Source organism: Rhineura floridana, chromosome 1, assembly GCF_030035675.1.
Source record: "Rhineura floridana isolate rRhiFlo1 chromosome 1, rRhiFlo1.hap2, whole genome shotgun sequence".
NCBI lineage: Eukaryota > Metazoa > Chordata > Lepidosauria > Squamata > Rhineuridae > Rhineura > Rhineura floridana.
The window spans coordinates 149,311,020-149,329,694 of record NC_084480.1 but is presented as its reverse complement, the minus strand read 5'-3'; the positions used below and the strand labels follow the sequence as shown (position 1 = coordinate 149,329,694).

The 18,675-nt window shown below is 40.0% G+C and overlaps 1 long non-coding RNA gene across 1 annotated transcript; it reads left to right on the top strand.

The window, feature by feature from the left end:
• Positions 1-281: 281 nt before the first annotated feature.
• LOC133389428 (uncharacterized) lies at positions 282-18,480 on the top strand. The gene is made up of 5 exons (XR_009764108.1): positions 282-314; positions 9,607-9,702; positions 11,976-12,052; positions 14,785-14,977; positions 16,222-18,480. It is a non-coding gene; the product is annotated as an uncharacterized LOC133389428 (long non-coding RNA).
• Positions 18,481-18,675: the final 195 nt, after the last annotated feature.

Genomic DNA, 18,675 nt, shown 5'->3' with positions numbered 1-18,675 from the left:
CATCATTCCTTTATTATGGTCACAAGACCAATTCGTAGCACAATATATTTAAATTGACAAGATACAATATAAATGGATATACAAATTTCATTTAACAACAATAAGTATTAAAAGAATTAAAATAAAAATGGCTAATCTTATGTATGGTAAGTTTCTTCGTACAGAGTTTTTGTTCTTTATAGTACAAGAAACAGACAGAATTGCGATTCTTTTAAAATCATGTAAAATTTGTTACTACTCAGATTTGTTCTGAATAATTTTTCTTTGATTTATTACAGCTAATGAATACTTGGCCACCACCAAAGTTCGTTCAGGTGAGTGATCGTCTAATAGAAAATTTAGCCAGTGGGCTTCTGATCTGGGCGGTTTAGAGTCTATAAGAGGGAGAATTATACGTGATCTTTGGGAGTGATAAAATGGACAACGTAACAGAACGTGTGCATTCGTCTCAATTTCTCCAGATCCACATGGGCAGAGACGCTCTTGATAGGGTATATTATTATATCTTCCGTCTAGCAGCAATGAGGGTAGGACATTATGACGCATTCTAGTAAACGCTTTCCGATATTTTGGAATTGTGAGGTCCGATATATACGACATCGGTTTTAAAAAGCTTAAATTATATCTTTGTTTTTTAATTAGCATTAGCTGATGTTGGACGTCAATATCACTTAGGTGCTGTCTAATATTAGATCGAGCGGCCAGTAAACCTAATTCATTAATTGCTTGAATAGAGAAGCCAAGCTTTTTTACTTTGTTTAGTATGTTGTTTGCCCAGGTTGATTCACAATTGTCCTTTAGAATATGGGGAGCTAGGCCTATTGGTTAAAACATTAGTTTTAACCACATATTGATTCTGGACCACCATACTCTAGTTGCGATGGTTTGTACACCCAACTCAAGTCTTAGTACACAGTTGGGAACACATTTTGGGACCGCCATAATTGTTCTCAGGAAATTATTCTGAACTGTTTCTAGTTCAGATAGATTGTCATTGGAGTCCACTTGGGACCCAAAAGTAAGCTGCGGAATAATTTTTGCGTTGAAAATTTTCAATGCAGGTTTGATAGATTGTCCTCCTTTGGTGTAAAAGAAGGTTGTTAATGCTTTCGATGTTTTCTTTGCATTAATCATCGCAAGTTTGTTATGTAGCTGAAAGCTGCCTGATGATTGAAAGGTTATTCCTAGATATTTAAAGGAATTAACTTGTTCAATGGCATTGCCATTAATTACCCAACGGTGCATAGATCTTTTTTTAGTGAAGGTCATTATTTTTGTCTTTTGATAATTTATATTCAGCTTCTCCGACGAGCAATATGCAGATAGTTGTGACATTAGTCGTTTTAAGCCTATTGGGGTCTTAGAAATAAGAACCATATCATCGGCATAAAGAAGGATGTTTCTCGGGGTCTTTGCTAAGATCGGCAAGTGAGAAGATATGGAAGCTATTTTATATACTACATCATTAATGTAGATGTTAAACAATAGGGGTGCCAAAAGGCAGCCCTGTTTAAGACCTTTAAATGTTGGAATTGGGTTTGTGAGGTAGCCCTTGTTGTTAGTTCTTACTTGAAGAGAGGTGTTATGATGGAGTTCTTGAATCAGTAAGAGTAATCTCTTGTCTATCTTTAACTTAGTTAGCTTTACCCACAATCTGGCTCTGTCCACTGAATCAAAAGCATTCTTTAAATCAATGAATGCAGTGTATAAAGCTCCGTCTGGCCTATTCACATATTTTTGTACTAAATGGTGTAAAATCAAAGCTTGATCTAATACTGATCGATTAGGACGAAAACCTGCCTGTTCGGGGGCTAATATATCATTTTGATCCATCCATGTGGTCAACTTAGAGTAGAGGTGGGCTGTATATAATTTACTTATAATGTTAAGGAGGCTTATTGGCCTATAATTGGCTGGATTGGATTGTGGACCTTTCTTATAGATTGGGATGACTATTGCAGCACCCCAGTCCTTAGGTATCTTCATTGAATGGTCGATGTATGAAAAAAAGGCTGCCAGAATAGGAGCCCACCATTTTGCGTTTGTGTTGAAAACCTCAGAGGGAATGTTATCAGGGCTGGGAGCTTTATTTGGTCTTAATTGCGCTATAAGCTTTAATTGCTATAACAAACAGAAAAATCATTAGTCTGCCAAGTTCCTCAGCAATTTTCAAGTGGTCCATGGAGGGGGAAGGTTTGAGAGCCACTGTACCAGAGATTGCACACTTGTTGAATGTTACATGTGATGCAAATAACTGTATGAATGTACAGCTCAACTCGGGGGGGGGGTGTTACATGTGACATTCAACGAGTGTACAATCTTTGTACCTGTGTACACAAGTAGCTGAGCTGTACATTGTAATGTTTTATAAATGTACAGTCTGTGCACACAATAGATAACTATGATTAAGATTGCACTCTCCATCTGCTGCTGAGAATATTGAAGGTTCATGTGTTTGACCTTGCACAAAAACAACCCTACGCATGTTCACACAGAAGTACTAGTGTGTTCAGTAACCAAAAAAATCTTTAGACACCTCACCAAAAAGTAAACAGCCACAGAATGTTGACTGGCTGTTCGTGGGGGGGGGCAGGGAGTGGAGTGGAACTCTAGAGAAGTGTTCTTCAACCTTGGGTCCCCAAATCATATTGGGCTACAACTCCCATCAACCTCAGCCAATTTATTTATTTATTTGTTGAATTTCTATACTGCCCGACTAGCACAGCTCTCTGGGCGGTGTACAACAGAAAAATATAAATATACACAATAAAATCCAATAAATCAGTGCAAGGGACATGTATATAAAAATCCACAAATCTAAGATCAATTACAACATATTTAAAACTAAAAAACTAAAGAACTAAAATGCCTGAGAAAAGAGGAAGGTTTTAACTTGGTGCCGAAAATATAACAACGTTGGCGCCAAGCGCACCTCATCGGGAACACTATTCCACAGTTCGGGGGCCACCACTGAGAAGGCCCTAGTTCTTGTTATCATCCTCCGAGCTTCCCTATGAGTCGGAACTCGGAGGAGGGCCTTCGATGTTGAACGTAGTGTATGGGCAGGTTCATATTGGGAGAGGCGTTCCAGCAGGTATTGCGGTCCCGCACCGTATAAGGCACCGTATTAGTCAATGGCCAAGGATGATGGGAGTTGTAGTCCAACATCTGGGACCCAAGGTTGAAGAACAGTATTCTAGAGGAGGGCATGGCTGGCTGACTGGAACAGAAAACAAGGCAGCAGCATTCCACCTTCCAACATTTTGCAGCAGATTCCACTAATATCACAATACACAGCAGAAACAGATTCTCTCATACAAAGGTCGGACATAAGAGGATATTTTTCAGCTGCAGTAAAGCTAAAACAGCAAACCTATGGTGAGCCTCCATCTTATCAGTTCACCACAGCACATCAGGAGGGAAGAAAGCAGTCCTCAGAGAGTAACTGCAGTGAGTACTGATTCACTAATAGGCAAAAAACCTCGCAGTTTAAGAACATACCTATAGCCAACAGATATTTCTATCAAACTTTTAAAAGCAGGAAAATTGGGCAGCTATAGTGAATGTGTCACTAAAATTGCAAAGTAAATCAAACATATTGAAAGTAACTATCTCAACTATATCAACTGTTTTAGTATTGTTGCTTCCTCCCTGCTCAAACACGATCAGCACAGCACATGTCTTGTTTCTGTTCTTTGGGCTGATTGCAGGTGTTGCCACCACTCACCATATGCTCAGAGGTACATGTTACCAAATTCTTCCAAGCTACACAGGAAGTGGATTGGACTGTGAAAGACCAACTCAAATTGTGTTTGCATTTTGACAAATTTGTAGGGCAGTGCAATATCTCAGAGAGGAGGTCAGGTCTCCTGTTCCCCTGGTGTATTCACTATAACTGCCCAATTTCTCTGCTTTTTAAAGTTTGATAGAAATATCTGTTGGCTATAGGTACATTCTTAAATGGCAAGGTTTTTTGCCTATTAGTGAATAAATCTCTAGCCCTCCCAGAAAGTTATGAAGGAAACTGTGGAGGTACCCTTCTAAGCAATTTCTGTGAGATGAGACAGTCTGACTGCCCCCACCTTTCAGTATTTTTAGTCAATGAGTGAACCCAGAACTGTGATTGACATGTAACGAGATTGACATGATGTAACTTGCTTGATGCCAGGTGATAGGAATCCCTGGAGTCCTGAAGGGCTGCTGTTTTTCCCCTCCCCTTTGATTCAATTTTCCTGTGTCTGTCCCAATTTTTTGTGCTCGGAAAGTCTATAGTTTGCCCCTGCTTTTTTCCTAGCAACCAGAGTGCATTTTTTTCTGTAGTGAGTTTGTCTGAATTTTTCCACCAGAAGTGATTTCTCTGTAAATACACAGTAAGTGTGAGTGGATGTTAAAGAATCCCCACCCCCCAACTTTCTGGTCAAATGGCAATTGCAAATTGTGAAAACTTTGCAAAGGGGGTTAGGCATGTCTCCTGCTGTACCGAAGCTAAAGACTAGGCACTCATTAAGAATTATCTGTATGTTTAAGTGACAGTGCAACAGTATACATGTCTACTCAGAAGTAAGTCTCTTTGTGTTTAATGGGGCTTACTCCCAGGTAAGTGGGTACAAAATGCAGTCTAGGCTTTGGTTAAGGGTTGGCATCAAGGGAAAGTAGGGTTCTGGTGCCTTTAACAGCTGTGTGGCAGGCAGAAATTCAACAGGTTAACATTTTCTGAAAATACAATTATGGAAAAAGCTTCACCTGTTCACATTCTGTCTGTCAGACATGCTATATGTGTGGTTGCTGAATTATTTTTGGGTCCTTCACTCTACCAGCAAAACAGGACACAAATTTGCTTATGGCCCCAAACATATGCACATTTTATGCAAATCTGTGTCTTCCTTTACAAGTGAGTCAGAGGGTCCCATCCATAAATAGTGTATTGGGCCCAGAAAATCCTGGCACCTCCAGGTATGTTCTATAGCACATAGTTCATGTGGGCAATCCCTGGCCCACATCCTGCATAAGCTGAATAACAGCACACTCCAAAGTCCTTTGCAACAACTGATGGTTAGGGCTCAGTGGCAGATACATAATGTGAAAAATATAGAAGGTATAACCACTGTCTTATGGAACTAGGGCAGTAGGTGAAATTCTCAGTCAACTTCTTGCAATGTTGTCCTGTAGAGATCAGTGGGTACTCTTAATTAACAGAGCCTTCTCCAGCCTGGTTACCCACAGATGTTTTGGGACACATCAGGAGGGCTCCAGATTAGGGAAGGCTGATTAACTCTTAACCCAAGGATGAATCACTGATCCCCATGTCTTTGTAGTTATTTGTCAAGTTCTTGGCTTCATTTGGCATTCTAGCATGGTCTGCTCGTGACATCTGTTTTGGCATGAAGAGTAGTGCATCCATGTTTCATGGATTCAGCTCACTCCAGATGCCCAACGTTCCTATAACGTTTCGGTTCATCTATTACATATTATATATTACATAATAGCACAATCAAGTAGGACAATCAAAACGTTAACAACTTGAAAAGGGCTTCCTAGCAGTAGAGTGTTATGCTTTAACAGGGAATGGTCAGGAAGAGAAACAGGAGATCATTTCATTTCCAAATTCCTCAGTAGCCTTGTGAGCCCAAAAGTTATATGGTATCATCCAAACATTGACATGGTGGCAAGATGGATCTAGAAAATCTGTCTCTTTAAAAGTTAGTTTACCTAGGACAGCACCATGGAATTCAGCGCTCACTATGATATATTATTATTGTTAATAATAATAATTGCGTTTATAGTCCATCTTTTCTCCAAGGAACTCTTCTCCCCCTGCTCATTTAATCCCCACAACAACCCTGTGAGGTAGATTAGTCTGAGAGGTGAGCTTCATGGCTTGAGTGGGAATTGAACCTTAGGGCTCATCCAGATGACTGCAAAATGTGTGACACGCCCACTATGTGTGTTCATTATTTTTCGGTCGTCCAAATGACGTCTCGCGCTGTTACGCATTTTCGCAGGTTAAATCCGCTCCTTGCAATACCGGCAAAAATGTGATTTGCTGTTTAAAATCGAGAATCATCCGCTGTGCCTTCAGGAGTTAGGATGCAACACCGTGGATGTTACAGCTGATGGGCGGTTCTTGGGCGTTTCCCCTTGCCCCTTCTCCTCATTCCAGCCAATCACATATCTGCACTTTTGTGCATGTGCAAGAATAAGCCCGGGAAAATTGAACCAATCATCGCAATGGTGGGGTGTTGGGGGGGGGGTCTGCAACTACTGCGCAGATGCATTTTATTTTTTGCCAGCCTGCAAACTGGGCGGCCGCTCTGGGTGAGATCTGCAATGCACAGCAAGCGAGAAAGGGGGAGTGGTCGGTTTCAGCCTGCCTCCGAAATCTTTGTCAATTTCATTCTACTTGCTGAGGTTTTTGCTTCAAATGAGAAAAGCATACATTCCTTTAAGTGTATTATCCTAAATGCAAACAAGAAAAGGGCTTCTAGTCGGTTTCAAGCCTGCTCTGGAAAGCTTTGTCAATTTCATTCTCTGTGGGAAGGAAAGGGAGAAGGAGGGGGAGGACACGTTTCTTGCTTTTTTGGAGAAATAAGTGCAATTGCCAGCATGTGTATCTCCTTAAATATCAATAAAGGCAGAAAAGCATAGGTTCGTTTAAGTGTAATATCACAAATGCAAACAAGGAAAGGGCTTCTGGTTGGTTTCAAGCCTGTTCCCCAAAGCTTTGTCAATTTCATTCTTGGTTGGAAGGCAGGCATGAAACCGACCAGCAGCCTTTCTTTCCCAGGCCAGAACTTTACAGCCATATTGTGCTTCCTTGCAAAGGGGGAGAGGAGCATACGTCATTTTTTTGCTGACCAATTGGTTGATAGGGGGAGGTTTTAGAGGTGGAGCTTGGAAAAAGCAAAAATAAAATGTAGGGGTCTTACCGCTGCGTGTGCAGGTGCAAAAAAACATTTTTTTTAAATTGGGAAAGAGCGAACTAAACGGCAAAGTGAGGACTATCAGATGACAAACTGAATATGGAAACCGTGGATTATCCCGCTCCGTTTGGATAAGCCCTCTAACCACTACACCACACAGGCTCTCTGTGTTACTTGCAGTAGGCATTTCAAAAGGAAAGCTGAATTCCAGGCCAGCCAACTCCATTCATTGAAGAAAGGTCTGTGTTAACAGGTATTATCCATGATAGACACATCTTTAGCTTTGAGTATCAGATGTGATATTCTTGGAGAAACAAATGAGGAATGACCATCACCTTTGTGCCCTGCTTGTGAGTTTTTTTTTTTCAATTAATTTTTATTCTAATTTTCAAAACCAAAATAATACAAAAAGAAAACAACACAAATCAATAACTAATACAATACAAAAAAATAATAATACATATATCTAAAAATATTGACTTCCGATTTGTCATAGTTCAGCTATAAATCTATAATATATAACAAACCTATCTCTTAATAGATTATAAAATCACCTTCCTCCAGCGGTTATCTTAGTTGGTTTCTAATCTCATTAACATCATATCATTTTAATATTCCACAAAAAGTCAAAGAGAAGTTTCCAATCCTTGAGATATATATCAATCAATTTTTTTTCTAAATAAACATGCCAATTAATCCAGCTCATCAAATCTACTAAATCCAGTAATTTCAAAACACTATAATTCAACTATAAATCTATAATATGTAACAGACCTATCTCTTAATAGATTATAAAATCACCTTCCTCCAACAGTTATCTTAGTTGGTTTCAAATCTCATTAACATCATATCATTTTAATCTTCCACAAAAAGTCAAAGAGAAGTTTCCAATCCTTGAGATATATGTCAATCAATTTTTTTTCTAAATAAACATGCCAATTAATCCAACTCATCAAATCTACTAAGTCCAGTGATTTTAAATCGCTCTTCTGTCATTATCCATATTGGGTCCATCTTCCATCTTTACGCACCCAAAAATCTTGCTGTCATAGTCATATAATAAAAGTCTGATAGGAATTTCCTCCATCACAGATATTTTCTTACCATCAAATCCAAACGTATCACTGAAGTATTGTTGCAAAGCCGCATCTCTGTTCCTCTTTTCCACGTGATACACTAGTACATCTCTTGAAGGTTTTTCCATTGACACAAAACAGGGATTAATTCTGTTAACTTTCTCCATTTCAAGTTCCATCAGATCCTTCCAGTCCAAGAATTTTTTTGAACCGATAATATCTTTATCTCCAATCTCTTCAATTCCTTCAGGGACAGCGCTGAATTCCAAACTGTAATATTTGTCTCCAGGATCTATCACAGCCAGGAAATCCAAATCTTTTTTCATGTCCATAATTAAGCCAATCTCCATAGTTTGAACCTTGCCTTTAATTTCTCTTTCATCTTTTTTTTTTGTTTTCCAGATCTATCTTTATTCTCCTTTCTCATAGAATCCTGAGTTTCTTTCAGCTCCTGTCTCATTTCGTAAAATTCAAATCTCCACGCTTGTCTATTATTTCTCAGTTCTTGTTTTATTGAGTTAATCCCATTCATTATTTTCTGAAACATGTCTAGAGATAAAGTCCCTTCTTGTACATCCATGGTCTTCTTAATTGTCATTCTTAAAGCCAAAGGAACAAAACTCCTTCAATTTTCAATGTCCCAAACAAAGAGCAGCTTATTTCTTTAACCAGTTACAAAGGAGTTAATTTTTCCAACAAACTAACGTCACACGCTAGACAGCCCTTATCTCTTATCTGCCTGAAAGTGTAAGAACAGCTTTAGTTCACAGCGTCGAAATAGCTAGTAGCAGAGAGAATGAGCAGATTCGTCAAAAAAAAAGTAGATCAAAAAGTAGTCCCAGCCATAGATCAAAAAGATTTCTTATCTCCTCCAATCAGAAATCTCTCGCCCGTTGTAATCTTTAGAATGCCATTTTCCATGTCAGCTTTTTGCAATAAAAAAAAAAGATAAGCTATTTATATTTTCTTCCCCCCTAGCTCCGCGAACAAAAAAAGGAAAGTCTTACCTCACCTAGGTTATCTCAATTGCTGTTACTTTGACAAATCTCTTTAGCTGTATAGATAAGAAAATGATGAATGTAGACAGGAGGATGTTTGCCTGTTAATCCGTATAAAAAAAAAGGGTCACTTATCCAGCTGAGCTAGCATAAAAATCCTCGCTCTGTCTGAGCTGCTGGAAGACAGACAATTCTGACGAATTCCAGACTCCAACAATCAAAACAAAGCTATGTGGGGAATCTCACGTTTCTTCTTTAACCAGAAGAAATTATTCCCAGTCAGAAAAGAGCCTTCTGACTGAATTTAAACTGGATGAGTTTCATCCAAGACGGGAGCCCGTCTCAGAGGCTGCACAGGCGTAGGGATCCTCCTGGGAAGTCGCCCTGCTTGTGAGTTTTGATGGAGCATCTGGCCTCTCGGAAACAAAACATGCGAGGCTAGATGGAGCTTGGTCTAATCCAGCAGGGTAATCCTTGTTCTTGACAGAAGTTCATATGTCTTTATTAGCTGGACGATGCAGAAACTCAAGCTGCAGCTGTGCTTTCCTCTCACTGATGCTTTACAGTGGGTGGGAGAAGACATACCTTCTACTTTCTGCTTTCTGCTTTCAGACACACAGCAGGATCCTCTGGCAGGAAAACAGTTGGCTAACGTGGTCTGGTTGTCAACGGAAATACCTTAGAAGTGGCTGGAGCAAGCCTCACTTGGTATGTTTTGAGAACTGCTGCTGAATCGGAATGCTTTGCCACTTCCAGATGTTTAAGGAACATTCATCCTGACTTGTTTGTAGGGGGATCAGATGACAGTTGCGTCAAGCATTTGTTATCCCACACTTTCAAGTACATTCTCCCATCACTTTCCACATCAGAAATATTGGGAGAAGTGGGTTTGTTTTGCAAGAGCTCCAAATCAAGATTTAATTGTACACCCTGAATTTGCTGGGATGTGATTGAAGCCCACCCCAAAATAGCAACTGTCTGGAAGTGCCCATAGTGGCCATTCCAATTCATTTCATACCCTTCCTCATGCTATCGGATCAGCCTTCTGGGTCTGGCCAAGCATCTTCTCTGACTTCTGTCTGATCCTGCAAGGTTGTTTTTCACTAGTGGTCTTGCCACAGCAGGGGAATAATAGGAGCTGTCATTTGCAAAGCTATTCATTAGAGTTCAGTATTGGTCTCTGCATGCCAGCTGAAGCTCTCTCTACAAACTGCCACAGGTGTCAGGTGTTCTGGCTGAGACAGAGAGCTTCTTGTCTTTGAAGCTGTTGACAGCATGCTGCAGCAAGATAGTCTTTGGTGATTGGGGGTTTTGCTCTTTCCATTGGACAGCCCAAACAGGCATTCCTATTGGGCCCCTGTCTGTAGTTTTAGGAGCAAGTCTCTGGTGGTTAACAAGACGTATTGTGCTTAAGCTTTCTTGGAAGCCAAACATAGGAAGCTGCCTTATACTAAGTCAGACCATTGGTCCATCTAGCTCAGCATTGTCTACACTGACTGGCAGCTAGGGTTGCCAGGTGTCCGGTTTTTGCCTGGAGACTCTGGCTTTTGGGGGTCCTCTCCTTGTCTATGGGTGAATCACATTAATCTCCTGATTAAGTTTAGCTTTCATTTTTTTTAAAAAAAATAAGTTTCTAGGCGGTCTGGTTCAAAAGATAAAAACAAAAACGTCACCCCCCCAAAAAAGTCTGTTAGTATTGGCTGCTCTAATCCCTGCCCTTTCAGGTTGTTAGCCAATGAGTGAAGTCAGGGTTGTGATTGACAAGATTTGTTAACCTCTGGCAATACCTAAACTCCATTTCAAGTTCTGAGAAGAGTTTCCTTTTACTGATTGTCTCACATCAGGAATTCAGTAAATATATGGCTTTCAGCAGCATAAAGAGTACTTTCACTGTATAGGATTGGGACTTGCTTCTGAGTAAACATGCATAGGATTGCACTACAACAGAAGATCATGGCAGGATCTTGGTGGGCATACACAGTAAACAATTTTAGTTATAATTATAATAAAAGTGTACATAAAGGTTTTTAATTACTTGCAAAAATGGCATATTATACATTTTATCTTTCAAATAATTTTTGAACAGAAGTTTTAAAAAGTGTACATGCTACTGTGTTATACTTTTCTAATTCAGGAGTCAAACAAGTTTAAATTTTACTGGACTGTTGAAGAGGGTAGTTTATTTGTCTTATTCATAACCTGTTTTGAAAACCTTCCAAATATGAAGCTTTTCTGGGAATAAAGCTGCAATGCTAATTCCACATACCTGGGAGTTAACCCCATTGAATTCAGTAGGACTTACTTTTGAGTAGACATGGTTAGGATTGTGCTGAAAATCGATGGGACTATTGAGTGAACATAGAAAAGGATTGTGTTGTAAATCTTTTTCTTCCCCTCCGATACTTTTTTTTAAAAAGCAGTTAGGCAGGGCTTACTTAGGTGTCACTGCTTGTATTTGGCAGCAAACTAATCGTTAAAAAAATTTCTCTAATGGCCGACTGGTTTTGACAATGAACTATTATATGGGGTGTATGTAGTTTTACATCTCCGGTGTGCATGTCTATGGATTTATTTCCAACAACCCTGTGAGGTAGCATTGGAAACCAAGGCAGCTCACAACAAGAAATAAAGCCATTTAAAATCCAATTACCATATAACAAGTATAAAACAGTTGCAAAATAGCTTAAAGTGGTGTGATTCTGAATTTTGGATTGGGTTAGTTAAGTTCCTTGTCATTGAATTGCAGTCCTATGCATGCTTCCTTGTTTGAGTAAGCCCCACTGAATACATTGGGACTTGGTTCTGAGTAAACATCCATAGGAATGCACTATAAATATCTTTACAGGTTGTATAAATAATAAACATCTTTGACATTCATGCTTATATAAATATTTTTTCATACTATGTCTTGATATGTATCTGTTTTAACACTATGGTTGTAAATTGCTATTTACAAATTATTATTTCCTCTACATTTTAAGTGTGCCCTTCTTCCATGGAGTGATCATGGTCCCCCTCTGTTGTCTTCACCCTGAGGAGCAGATTACACTGAGAAATGGTGCGTAGCCCATGGTCATCCAGTAAACTTGGTAGCTTATTTCCATTTTAAAATTTAATTAAAGTGATTTATATGCAGGCAAAATTTATGTAGTAATGCAGATCCACATTATACATTTAAAGCACTTCTAACTCGCATTTAAAGCACATGACTTCTCCCAAAGAATCCTGGGAAGTGTAGTTTCCCCCTATTGAATAATGGAACGGACCAAGGAATTTCAGAAGAAAATCACCCTGTGCTTTATACATTACAGCAAAGCCTTTGATTGTGTAGATCATGAAAAACTATGGAATGCTTTAAAAGAAATGGGGGTACCACAGCATCTGATTGTCCTGATGCGCAACCTATACTCTGGACAAGAGGCTACTGTAAGGACAGAATATGGGAAACTGGTTGGTTCCCAATCGGAAAGGGTGTGAGACGGGTGTATTTTATCATCCTACTTGTTTAATCTATATGCAGAACATATCATATGGAAAACGGGATTGGACCAAGATGAAGGAGGTGTGAAAATTGGAGGGAGAAATATCAATAATTTAAGATATGCAGACGATACTATACTACTAGCAGAAACCAGTAATGATTTGAAATGAATGCTGTTGAAAGTTAAAGAGGATAGCACAAAAGCAGGACTACAGCTGAACGTCAAGAAGACTAAAGTATTGACAACAGAAGAGTTATGTAACTTTAAAGTTGACAATGAGGATATTGAACTTGTCAAGGACTATCAACACCTTGGCATAGTAATTAACCAAAATGGAGACAATAGTCAAGAAATCAGAAGAAAGCTAGGACTGGGGAGGGCAGCTATGAGAACTAGAAAAGGTCCTCAAATGCAAAGGTGTATCACTGAACACTAAAGTCAGGATCATTCAGACCATGGTATTCCCGATCTCTATGTATGGATGTGAAAGTTGGACAGAGAAAAAAGTGGATAAGAGAAAAATCAACTCATTTGAAATGTATTGTTGGAGGAGAGCTTTGAGCATATCATGGACTGCGAAAAACAACAACAAATAATTGGGTGTTAGAACAAATTAAACCAGAACTATCACTAGAAGCTAAAATGATGAAACTGAGGTTATCATACTTTGGACACATAATGAGAAGACATGATTCACTAGAAAAGACAATAGTGCTGGAAAAACAGAAAGGAATAGAAAAAGAGGAAGGCCAAACAAGAGATGGATTGATTCCATCAAGGAAGCCACAGACCTGAACTTACAAGATCTGAACAGGGTGGTTCATGAGAGATGCTATTGGAGGTCGCTGATTCATAGGGTCGCCATAAGTCATAACCGACTTGAAGGCACATAACAACAACAACAAATATACCACTTTATTGTAAAAAACCTTAAAGCGGTTTATAGAAGAAATTAAAACAATAAAATTATTGGCAAAAACATTTAAATACAGGTATTTAAAACCAACAATCAGTTAAAACCAGATAAAAAACAGAATAGCTTCTACATGCCTGGGTAGGCTTGCCTAAACAAAAATGCTTTTAGCAGGTGCCAAAATGAGTTCATGAAGTTTCTGCTTAATCTAAATAGGCAGGGAGTTTCAAACTGTAGGTACTGCCACACTAAAGAACTGATTTCTTACAAGAGCAGAACAAGTACTGTGTGGAACCCATGACATGGAAACCACACCTTGAACTTGGCCTGGTAGCAAATCAGCAACCAGTGCAGATTTCAGAGCACAGTTATTATATGCTGATAGGGTCTCACTCATGTCAGCAATCGTGTCGCAGCATTCTGTACTAACTGCAGCCCCTGGGTCAGGTTGTGCTGTATGGGGATTTCTGTGACCTTGGCTGGCTGGCTGCCACAATTTTTTTAGTTTTGGTTAGGAACCCTGACTGGTTGTAGGATGTTGAGTTTTCTGTCTTACTCATAGGAATCTTGTTGTGGTTGGTATGGTATTGCCAGAGCTTGGAAGTAACTAGTTACAAGTAACGAATTACTTGCAATTTATTACTTTTTTGAGTAACAAGTGGGTAACTTCATTACATTTTGCTGGTAATAGAACGAGTAGTAACTTCATTACTTTTGAGGAGTAATTGTAATGTTTCCAGCATTACTTCTGCACATTACTTGGGGGGGAACAGGGGAAGTCTTCTGCTCCACTGATTTGTGAATAAAAATCATGTGCTTCAAATTGGGTTTCTGTGCAGCGCTGTTCTTCCTTCATGCTCTATGGGTGCTTAGGAGGCGACAAGCGAGACGGGGTGGAGAAAACAATTGTTTAAAAATTGACAGGAGTGGAATGAGAAAAGAGCTGGAGGCAATATTTATATACACAAATATGTGTGTTCGAGTATCATCATTGCTGGGGGTGGGGTGAAGGGATGTGAGATTCTGTTATGCCATTCTGTTAATCTTATGGATAAAAAAATTTATTCTACTACCCTCTGTGTGTGTGTGCTTATTTTTAATGTTGTTTTAGGCTACTTAGATGTGCAGCAGCCAAGGCCAGCACTTGTAGGCAATTTTTTTTAAAAAATAGTAACGAAAATGTAATTGTAGCAATTACTTTTGAGCAAAAGTAAAGTAATCAGTTACTTTCAGAGCAATTGTAATTGTAACGGTAATTACTACTTTTGGGGGGCCATGTAACTAACGGTAATTTATTACTTTTTAAAAGTAATCTTCCAAGCTCTGGGTATTGCATTTAGGAAATCATCACTGTCTTTTGTTTTTGTTTTTCTATTTGCATTTCATTTACCACAGACCTTACTCCCTTACACCCATAGAAGCAACAACAGTGGTTCCATGTGGTCAGCTCAACCCCCTTAAACCCACAGATGATGCATCTTGTTATCTGCATGATGGTTTATTTCTTGCCCAGTAGTGGTAAAGGAGAATTCACATACTGGAAAGTGTGGCTTCAATTACTGTTGCTTCCAATCTTCTGCCTGTGAAGGTAGGCCAAACCATGTGTGTTTTCTGTCTCTCAGTTATTACTCACTGGAATTGGGTTGGATGTCAAAGTGACTTTATAGCAGCCCATAGAGTAGGCAGGAAAGAGTAGATAATCTTCATAACTCTTATACATTTTTCAAACCTCTCCGTGCAGTGAAGGGTCAAGTCTGTAAAGAGGTTTGGAGCAGCCATATTAAAAGGCAGGCAGGGCATTCCAGGCAGGGGGTAGCCAACCCTGCTTTGATATGGATATCTTTGCAGAGGGTCCCTAGTCAAGCCTTACCAACAGCACAATCCTAACAATACCTACTCAGTCCTGTTGAGTTCTGTGGGGCTTAGTCCCTTAGTAAATGTGTTTAGAATTGCAGCCTTTAGGGCATCCATCTTTGCTCCCGACTGCTCCCATCTAACATCTCCACAACAGTAGGCTTTCTTCCTGCAATGGCCTTCTGGTGACTGGCCTGGCCTGAGGGCACTTAAACCCTTCTTGCCAGAAGCAAGTAGGCTAGATTTAATGTTCCTTACCCAGGCTCTCTAAGCAGGTGAGAAGGAACGACCCTGTCACTTCCCTGGAAACACCCTCATTTAGCTTAGATTTCTATCTTGATCTCCAATCAGATATTTTCTTTTGTTTGAGTGATATGCTCCAAGCAACTGTGGTTGATGCTTAACGTATCATGCTTAATGACATCACTAGGGCCCCTGAAATCTCAGGGTTTGGGATGCTTTGGACCTGGCAAAATTATTGGCAGCATATGTTCCGGGGTTAGGCAGGGTTCTTTTCCCATTCTTTCCTGGAGTTGCTGGGGATTGAACCTGAGACATTTTGCATGCATAGCAGGTGCTCTGCCACTGGGCTGCAGCCTGCAGTCCCATTGCCATAACAATGTCTGCAGAGCAGGGAATAATGGTGCCCTGGGGATGGCACCATAATGTGAAACAGCAAAAATCTACATTGGCCTTCAGTCAGGACCCAATAGTGGGTCGCATCCCAACATAAGAGCAGTGGTGTCACCACCATTTTCTTGCTTTAGGATTTTTCCCTTAATAAAAAAAAAAAAGACAAGAGGGTGACCAGAGGTCAGGGTGAACAATCCTCCCATAACTTTAATAGTTATGCAGAAAAGGGAATTTCAGTAGGTTCAACACTTCTCATGCATGCACCCACTTCTGGGTCTATCAGGATCTTATCTCCTGTCATTAAAGGTGCAGGACTCCTGTCTTTCCTTACATCTTCCCTTACAGAGCCAAACAGCAAGATGGATATGTGTGGTCCCATGTTGCAGGTTGGCGTTAAAGTTGCATTACACAGCAACCCTAACATCTAGCTTCTGCTATGATAGCCTGCATCTGAGAAAGAAACCTGGAGAGGAAAAAGGAGAGCCCCCATAACAGGAACCCAGTCATGGCCTCTCAAGCAAGCTGAGTTGCAACACTTCCTGTTGCAGCTAACTCCACTGATTGCTGTCTCCTTTCACTGTTAATCTCTGCTATCCTTCTTATCGTTTATAAAGTTAAACAAAAGAGTATCAGACTTCTTCTGAAAGTGTTAAGTCAAAATATGATTACGTAAAATGTCACTCCTTCCTTCTCCCCCCCTCCCCGCAATTACTAATCTAGTTGTTTTAGTGGAATAAAGATGTATTTTTAGAAGCCATTTCTCAGACATTTAGGGCAAATTCTTCTTGGCTGGCAGCATTTAAAAATGTTTAACACCTGAGTACTTTCAGAAAGACAGGATGTGCTGCCTTTGTTTTTATTTAAATTTTAAGCCCAGCTTGCGCATAAAAGGTGATGCTTTTCACCTAGGAATCTTCAGACTCCCTTAAAAGACCTGTCTTTCCAAATAAGAACATTTCTTGTGGTTCCTCTCTCTCTTCTACCCTGTGCTATTTCTCACTCCCATGTTGAAGAAGCCTTTATACCACCACTCCTAATAAACTGCAGCCTCGGAGAAATAAGGACCGGTATTAAATCTCCCTTCTCTCTCTCCTGGAAAGTCCATTGGCTAGCAAAATCCTTCATTTCCCCCCTTGCCCCCCACCTGTATCTCCTCTAAAAGACACCAGCCATCTACTACCTCTCTCTAACTCTCTCCTCCATAGGGCAAACCTCCTCCCCCCCATCCCCATAGAGCTTGGAAAAGTTACTTTTTTGAACTACAACTCCCATCAGCCCCAGCCAGCATGGCCACTGGATTGGGCTGATGGGAATTGTAGTTCAAAAAAGTAACTTTTCCAAGCTCTGCAGGCATCTTAACATGTGGTCTCTCTCTTCCCATTCCCGTTTGGTCTTTTGCTGTCCAGTCTCTCTGGATCTACCCTCTCTTTCCTTCCCCCAGATTCTGATTTCAAGCCTCATCAAGTCCCTCTTGCCTTGCAGTGATCTGCTCTCTTGCTTCCCCTTGCTGTGCTCCTTTCCTCTTTTTGCTGTTTCAGCCCAAAATCTCAGGTTCTCCTTAACCAACTTTGCTACTCATGAACTTCAGCTCATTCCCTAGCAATGCCCTCTCCTAGTCTTCTAATTGTTTCCTTGTGATTCTTGCCTTGAAACTTTCCACAAAAACCACTATCCAAACTCCCTTCCTCCTCTGGCAATCTTCCCTTCTCTTCCTAAAACAAGTAACACTTTCATCCCTTTCACCGGTGCAGTTGCTGTTGTAACTGATGTTCTGAACCATATGGAATTAAAGTCCCACCAAACAATATGAAATGTGTTAGCCTTGTCCCTGAAGCAAACATAAGGAGAGTGTGATCTTTTTCTAGAATAGCAACATTCCAAGTATTCTTGTACCACACAGAGAGATCCAGTTTGTCTAAAGTTTTCAATTTTTGAGAGATAGACAGCCATGCTGTAAACAATAAATATACCACCAAGTCCTTCAACAATATCTTTACATTAGGACCATGAAACATTGAAAGAAGGGCCAGTTGGGATACATCCATTTGACTAATATGTAGGTTTGTTTCTGTGGCTTTCATACAATTTTTTAAAATTGAAATTATCAGCTTAAAGTCTTCTAGCTAGGCTACTCCAGTGTCTGATCCTCATGTGTTCTGATATATTAAGCAGGCGGAGGGCTCAGTGCACATCTCGTGGGCCACAGACCAAAGTGCGGTAAGCACAACAATGGAAGAATCTTTGTTTCAACAAGCTTTTCTAGATGAATGAAAAGGTTTCTGCCTTAGGTGTTCTGTTTTTATGGTATGCGTGTAAATTGCCTTGAGGTCCAGGCAAAAGGTGATTCATAAATAAATAATTTGGGTGGCTCCACAGAGGACATTGCCTTGCCTCCCACCCCCCAAGCTTTTACAAAGATGCCACCACTGTGATATCAATCTGAATTTCTTTGACAAGAAGATGAATGTGTGATAGCACTTTAGGACTAGTTTATTGTGGAATCATCCAATGTGGAATCATCGGATGGATGGAAGGGTCATACTAAAAATTTGCTTCATTATGTAGCATGTAGCTTGTTTTTCTTAACTAATCTCAGACACAGCTTCAGGGCCAAAATAGACATTCACTTAATATGCATGTGCAGTTCAGTGTTTTGTTTTTCCTTAGCTAATTATAGGCATGGAAGAACCCTATTCTTACTGAAACCATACAACATGAAGAGTGGATCAGAATGGAGATCAGGGGGTGGGGTGGGGGGCTTGTACAGGAGAACATCCTGGTGGATTGTGCCCCATATGT